Source organism: Coffea eugenioides, chromosome 1 (genome assembly GCF_003713205.1).
Source record: "Coffea eugenioides isolate CCC68of chromosome 1, Ceug_1.0, whole genome shotgun sequence".
Classification (NCBI taxonomy): domain Eukaryota; kingdom Viridiplantae; phylum Streptophyta; class Magnoliopsida; order Gentianales; family Rubiaceae; genus Coffea; species Coffea eugenioides.
The window spans coordinates 17,538,370-17,546,629 of NC_040035.1; positions in this window are offsets into that span (position 1 = coordinate 17,538,370).

Sequence of the window (8,260 nt, forward strand, 5' to 3'; positions counted from 1 at the left end):
TTTTATTTTTTTGAGGAATTTTCTGGTTTAATGTGATCTTGATATTGTGGTTGTTTATGATGGTTGGTAATAAGGGGTTATGACTCTAGTGGATGTAAATGATTGGCAATTGCAATCAATTTTGGATTTGGAAGGAATTCTGGAAAATTAGGGTTCTTGGTTCTTCATTCTGTCCGAAATTTTAGGTCATAGATAGAGGCCGAATTGGCCTTGGCTCAAAACATGAAAGTTGTAGGTATTGATGTTTTTGAGATGCCTGTAAAATTTCAGGGCATTTGGAGTAGTGTAGAGTGAGTTATGCCGTTTTTACTGTTGCTGTTCTGGGTGATCAGAATGTGCGAACTGCGATTGTAATTGTCTCTTTTGACTGGAATTGGTTTGGATTTTATTGTTGGTGTCTTCTGATGAAATGTAGCTTGATGTCTTAGCTATCATATGCCTTTGGATTCAATGCATTTGGACCTGTATAGACTGAATTGATGGATGATTACAGCATTGTGTGATTTGGGAACCTGCAATTACGGTTCTGGGTTGGTTTTCTGCATTTTTGACCTAGTTGTGCTAGGATTCGGACTGAGTGGCCTTCTACATTGTTGTAGCCCTGTCTTTTAGCTTCGAGACGGTGTATCTTACACCCTAATCCGATAATCGTAGTACAAGTTGTGCCATTACCGCAAAGTGACGTCCAAAACTGTTTTTCTGGTTTGAGCTAAACCTTCATTTCCGGACCTTTTCCCTAGCTTGATTTGTACTAGTACTACTTGGAGCTTGCTGAATGGCTATTGGATGAACTCGTTGTTGTGTGTGTACCTTTGGGACTGGCTGAGGATATAATGAAGCCGTGATGGCTGGGAAAAGTAAGGAAATTCAGGGGAAGTTGTGTCCGAACTTTTGAAGGAAGTTATTTGCATTGAGTTTGTGATTGAGGACTTGGATTTGAGCAAGGCAATGATATTTGATGGATGATTTCTGAGTCATGGAGGTGAGTGACCTCAAACTGTTTCCAAATTTACTTTTGAACCGCTTTCCTGCATTATCTACTTTTGAACTGTTTTCAAAGTTACTTTTGGAACTGTTTTCTTACATATCATGCGTGCTTGCATATTAGTGTCTTGTTATTATTGATTTTGCTTTCAATGATTGTTAAAATGAGTTTTCTAGGCGAGTGTGTACTTTATCGCACTCGACCTAAATAAATATGAAATTTTCAATGAGTAATGATTAAATGCTACTTGCGCATGAATGTAAGCCTTTTGGGCTGAACTGGCCATTGCCCCTTGTTACCGGTCGTCTCGAGCCAGAAGCGGACCCGGTCGGGCGACTAGGAACTTGGGTGAACGTTTCGGTATACTCGAGTATTACCTTGTAGGTTGGTGGAGCCTGGTCAAAAGCCAGGGACGGGGTGAATGAATGCACGAATGAAATGAAAAGAATGAAATGAAATGTCAGGAGAACGAACGTATCCTTTCATGAATGTTACTATCGCTTTCCATTGTAAATGTTTCTTGAATTATTGATACTCCATCATTGATTTATGACATCATGGATCTATGACATCATTGAAATGAACGATTGTGAAATTGATTTGATAACTGATTTTACTGGTTACTCGCTGAGCTTCTAGCTCACCCCAAAAATGCTTTTTCCCCTCCACAGGGCTCAAGGCGAAGGAAGGGCTTGTAGTGTTTAATCCTGGATTATTTCATGTATGGTTTGAATTTGATTTTCCTTTTGTGTAATCATTCATGTTGGGATTGTATTGAACGTTTAGAACGTTTAGAATTGATTGGATGTGTAATAGTCTAGTTTTGGACTTCCTCCTGTATCATAATTGCGACTAAGGATCAGAGTGGCGCAGTGGATGCGTGGACGCTTCGCTTTTGATATGTAAATGTTGGAATATTTGATTTATATTGGAGATTTTATCTTGTATTTGTTTGAGGACTGTAGTGATCGACTGAGTCCCGGCGAGAGCTGGGCAGTCGGCCCGTTGACCCCTCTGGTTCGCCTTAGGGGAAAATGGGGTCGTGACACCTGCCCAACTCTCACCAGGACTCAAGCAATTCCATTCACTTTAGAACCGAACTAAACACTTCAAAGAGAGTAACATGAATACAATAATGCGGAAGCGATCAAGCTTAACAAGTCACTTAACATGTAACCATTACATCGGTAATCACAACACAACTAAAATTCAACCTACACGTCAGGGCCCAAACTTTCAAATTTACAATTTCCAAAAGTACAACCCAAACCAGGACCTAGTCAAAATATAGCAGGAGTCTTAACAAAAGTGTAACGAATGGTTTCTCCATACTTCTCCAAGATTCGGTCCTGTTAAGGAAAACAAAACTATAGGGTGAGCTAAACGCTCGTGAGGCCAAGAACACACATGCAAGCACTTTGTTCAAATAGCAATCCCAAATCTAATAAATAAACCATGTCCCTTCAATAAGCAATCATTCAAACAGGAAAAGAAATCAGAAACAATTCAAGGATACAATAGCTCTCAAGAGCTAAGTTCCACTCGCTCTGCCGAAGTCATTCGTATACCTTCCCGCATTGACCCTCCTGTCAACCGGGTCGGTATTTCCATTTCCGTAGATCACCACTTACTTCCCTCCGTCCACCGTACACCCCAAGGGCCCACAATGTCCATTATTGGGCGATACTCAACGAGTATGCCAAGCAAGACCTCTCATTAGGTCAAGCTCATTTATATCTCATGGCACGCCTAAGTCCCCGACCAAGCCCATTGCTGGCTCGAGTCTAAGGTCGGCCTATGAGTTTGGGCGTCCCCCATTCATTTGAAAGTCGAGGAGGTTCACTCCAACGACACATGCATTCATGACATAACATTTGCACTTCATTCATTCATTCAATGCATTTCATTCATTCATTTGAAATTAGAACGAGTGCGGTAAAGTACGCACCCGCCCTTAATTTTAAAACTTCCAACAAATATCACAAATAAGCAAGTATCAAAACTCACACACTTGACACTCACCGAGCAATTCAATAAGAATTATTTTCTGGGAGTTCAAGTGTCCACTGTGAGATCCTCTTGAAGGTCTCCTTTTGCGCCTGGCAATTAACAGTGGATAATCACACAATTAATCCACTTATCAAGAAGATTGTACACTAGTACAATCTAAGGATTATTTTACAAAAAGGAACCTCAATTACACGTGAATCGAGGTTCAACTTGCCTTTTATTATGTACAACATCATTTGAGTTTTCATCATGAAAATCGAGAGCAAAACGTTTAAGGATATCAAAAGAATAAAGAGTTCTTGAAAAACTCTATTTCTTTGAGATTGGAAAATTTTCAGTTTTACGATGAATCTTTGAAAAATCGTAACTCGCTCGGTATAAGTCGAGAATTGGAAAACTTTATACCGTTGGAAACCTTTTAGAAAGTACTATAAGTTCCTAGAAGACACTTTTCCATGAATCGAAGTGAAAAGTGGTCAAAAATGAGCTTGAAGACGCAGGGTTGGTTTTCATGGCAGAATTAAGTTGGATTTCGGCCAACTTTGGAAATTCGGCACGATTCACACGTTGCAAACCGGCCTCTGAAATTTGTAGACCAATTAGTGTTGCAAGTGAGGTTTATAACAAAACAAGCGGATCAAGAATCGGAGTTTCGAGTACCGAGATACGGTAGCCCGAAGTTTGGGAAATTCAAGACTGGAGAAGAATTTCCAGATTTGAACCTCCAACATGAGGAATTTAATTGGGTATCGAAACGAACTTGGATTGGTACCAAAATTGGTAGTATTTTACTCCCAAATGAAAGGTACCACTCTATCAAATTTCAGGGAAAAATACTTTCGGTAAGATAGTTAATTAGTCAACCAAAGTTCAGGAAAATTATAAGGCAATCTGCCTTGAGACTTTCATTACCCATTTCAAAACGTTTAATCAAGCAAACTATACAATCATGGTTCATTTGTGAAATAAAGGCCTAAGAAACATCCATAATGCCTTTGGTAAGTGTTTAGTATCAAGAACATCAATTAACAAGTTCACTCCAATATCTTGTTCCAAACCAGTCCAACATTAGGGTTTTTCCAAAACAGAGCAGTCCACTTGTTTCAGTCACAACTCAGTCAATTTAACTCGAAATCGAGCATGGCTTACGCCGTTGGAAAATAAGTTCATAGGGGTAAAATATCACAGAAGAAATCATTTCCAAATTCGGCACCAATCTGGTTCAAAATCGGGCATCAAGTTGCTGCCTGAACACTTCATTCCAGATGAACAGAGCAACAGGACAGCGAACTTAAAACATTTGGTTCGGCTTGCTCACAAAGAATCAGAACGTACATTATATACCAAATTAAATCCAGGAATGTCTAGTTTCCAACGCCACCAACGGCACATGATTTCGACATCCGAGGACAGAGTTATAGCCAAAATACTACCACTGGTCAGAATCATACGCGAACAGTTTTCCAGATTGCTAGTTTCTCAAGAAAAATTCATTTGCTCAATCAAACCTCAATATTTTCCAATGAAATTTTTCACACATCTAATACATCCTATAAAAATCTAATTCAAGCCATTAAACCATTAAAAATTGGCCTGGAAATGGCCGAACATGGCAGGGGCAAAATCGGAAGTTTTTGCTTCTTACACCCAATGAAGTTTCTACTAATTACCCACCACTAATGCATCATTATAACCACTAAACCAACAATATAATCCCCATCAATCATCACATCAGCAACAATAACCCAAATGTGGGAATTCCAAGAGCCCACTATTACATTTTTACACCATACACAAGCTAACCAAATGCATGCATGAACTTAACAAGGTAAGATAGCTTCCAAACTTCAAGTTTTCAAGAGTGGATCATCACTTACTTTGGGTTGATGTTCAGCAGAATTTTCGGCCCTCTATTACCCCAGAAAAACCGTGATTTCCAGCCCTTGTTTGCAGCTCAAAATGATCCTCAAGTGTCAAGCTAGGTGTGGTGCAAGTTTGGTTAAATTTGGAGATGATTTGGAGTGGTTTTCAGTGAGATTAGTGAGCAGAAATTTTGTTGCAAATGAGTTAGAGAGAGGAGGGAGCTGGTCGGCAATGAGGAGAGAGAAGGTGGAGGGAAATCTGATTTCCTTTAGCTTCCAAGAGAAGGTGAAATAAGTGGTGGTAATTCACCCAAAAGTCAACTCTCATTAGAGGCCGTTTGGTGCGATTACGGCTCGATTTTCTCGCGCGTTTGGTTCACTAGTGCACTAAACCTCCAAGGCATATATATTCATGTAAATATTATCCACTCTTAATTGTCCCGAAATAAGGGTCTAAAGTCCCTCAATTGAAGTCGCGCGTGTGAAAACGCGTACCGTCAAATTTAACGCTATAACGCGAAACTTCCGAGAAATTCTTATAACGATAGCACTATTAACTATCACTTGAGTTTTTATTCATAAGATTACCTATTTTAGGACCGTAGTACAAGTCTCCAATATTCCAAGCTTATTGTACTACTACGCGGATAAAATCTCCAAGTACTATTCGCTATTTTTACTAAACGTGCCCTAGGAAATTATTTTTTTGAACGAGTCACTTTAAAAATATAACGAAATTATAATACCATGTATTTAGGTCTAATATGACTAGAAAATATTCCTTGGGATAAAAATCCAATTAAATAATTTATTAAGCCAAAAATTAGGCATAAAATAATAGTTTTTACGAGTCCTCACATGTTGGGTGGAAGGAATGGAAGTAAAGTGGAGTCTACGTTTGGTTACTCCTTAAACATTGACGGAGGGTCAATGAGATCCGATCAAATATGCAAGCGAGGAAAGGGGCTCTTGAGAGCCGTCTGTATCCTTTTACCAATTCTCTTGATGTGTGCTCTTGGCTTACTTCCTAGTAGATGAATTGGAATGAAAAGCTTTATGCTTATATGAACTTTGTTGCTTGGGTGATAGTATCTCACTAGGCGTAAGCTCACTCTATTCCTTTTGTTTTCCTTACAGGAATTTGAATACTTTTGGAATGGCTTTGATAGTTGGTTGCCGAGTTGAGCTAGTTGTGAATATATTTTGAATAGCTCCTCAATGAATGAAACCCTAGTCGGTTTTAGATCCGACCTTCCTTTTGAATTGTAAATTTGCAAACCGTACATGTATAAACTTGTTGGATAGCTTTTGTATGTTATTTGGCTTGTAAATATTCAATTTCAAGGTGTTTTTGCTTGATTGATATTTGGTTGGATTCGGGCGGATTCTGCCGTGCCTGGCACTATTCATGTCGGCTCCGATTTTTCGTTTGTTTTATTTTGTGATTTTGGCTTGTCCGAGCGCGCTTTTACTTTCCCGGAACGCTTTCGATCGTGTATAACTGCTCGTTAGTCCTGGCGAGAGCTGGGCAGGCAGTCCGCTAACCCCTTTGGTTCGCCTTAGGGGAAAGTGGGGCTGTCACAGGTGGTATCAGAGCCTATGTTTGAATTGGCCTGGGTGTATTAGAAATGCTCGACTTGAGGATTATTTTGCTTTTGTCCCTTAAGGTTATTTACGTTTACATACTCTTTTGGTATAGGATGGACGGACACAGTAGGACTAGTGGTAGCCCTGCTGGTGAGCGACCCCGGGGACCGCTTCCAGTGATTAAGTATCAGATCCGGTCGAAAGGGGCCGTCGTGCGTTGGAGCCCGGCTAACCGCCTCCGACAGTGTGAGTTTCGCCACACCTACGCCTACCCTAATGCCGTTGTGTTGGCCGTGGTCGAGGAGCGAAAGGAGTTGGCGAAGGAGAACGTTAGGCTTGAAGCCGAAGTAAACCAACTGAGAGCGGCCAACGAGAGACAAGCTGAGCGGATCAAAGAACTAGAGTATGACGTGACCAAAGGTTAGGATAGGGTGGACGACCTTTGCGCTCAACTCGGAGAGGCGCATGAGCGCATGACCAAGAGGGCTAGGAAGGTGAGGGTTCGAGTCGAGTCGATCTTGAACCTTTGCGACGACTTGCTCGAGGAGGAGAGCGACGAGGCGTCGTGTTCCGGGGCCGGGGTTAGAGGTGAATCCACCCCGTCGGGTGGGTCCACTAGCCCAACGACGGACTAGGCCGTCACTTTGGGGTATTTTGGAGGCTTGTGACTAATGTATATAGGAAGGATAGGGAAGGGTAGACTTGGGAGAGAATTTTGGCTAGCCGTTTTGTTGGGGCTAGCACTGTATATAGTACTTTTGGACGATGCCGTTCCCTTGGGGACTGTTTTGTTTTGTTGTACTTGACTTGACTGGATGTTCATATGTGTTGTGGTTGCCTTGTTTGGAATGTATGTATATATGCTTTATTGTAAAAGTTTTGGATTTCTTACTTACCAGTAATGTTATTTTAATGTTCTAGTTACGTTGCTTAGATCGAATAGATTTCATGGAAGGCACGCGTAGTGGACGGGGGCGTGAGCGCGGGAATAGGCAACCCACGTTGGTTAGGGGAGTTGGGGAAACCTCGTCAGGACCTAACCCTGAACCTGGGGTTGACCCCAACGTTCAAATAGCTGCTGCCATGCAGCAAATGACCAACTTACTGGCACACGTGTTGCAGTAACAGGGTCAAAATCCTAACCCTAACCCTGGGAACCCTGGCAACCATGTGGAGAGCGAAGACGGGGCTCTCGAGAGATTCCAAAATTTCGCCCCGCCGAAGTTCATTGGGGGGCCCGACCCGGATGTCGCCGAAAGGTGGCTTGAGAAAATGGCAGATATTTTTGCTCCTTGCACTATACCGAGGAGAGGCAGGTAACCTTTGCCGTCTTTCAGCTGGAAGGGGCGGCCCGTTCCTGGTGGAATGTTATTCGACAAAAATGGGAACGGGAGCAAATGCCCAGGACTTGGGTGAATTTTATGCGAGAGTTCAACGCTAAATTCTTTCCTTCTCTAGTCCAGGAGAGGAAGGAAGACGAGTTTATCTGACTCCGTCAAGGGGCCCAGTCGGTAGCAGAGTACGACAGCCAGTTCACCCGCCTATCTAAGTTTTTCCCTGAGCTGATTATGACCGAGCAACGGCGGATCTGGCGTTTTATCTAGGGATTGAACGTGGAAATTCAGAAGGATCTCGCGGTAGCCCAAATTAATGCTTTTAGCGAGGCCGTGGAGAAGGCCCAACGGGTAGAGAGTGCTAGGTTGCAAGTACGAAACTTCCTGGCAAAGAAGCGAGGCTTTCCTGGAATCAGTTCAGGGCAAGGGGATAAAGGTACCCCTTCCAAGTTCGGACGGGGAGCTGGAGGTGGACGACAGTC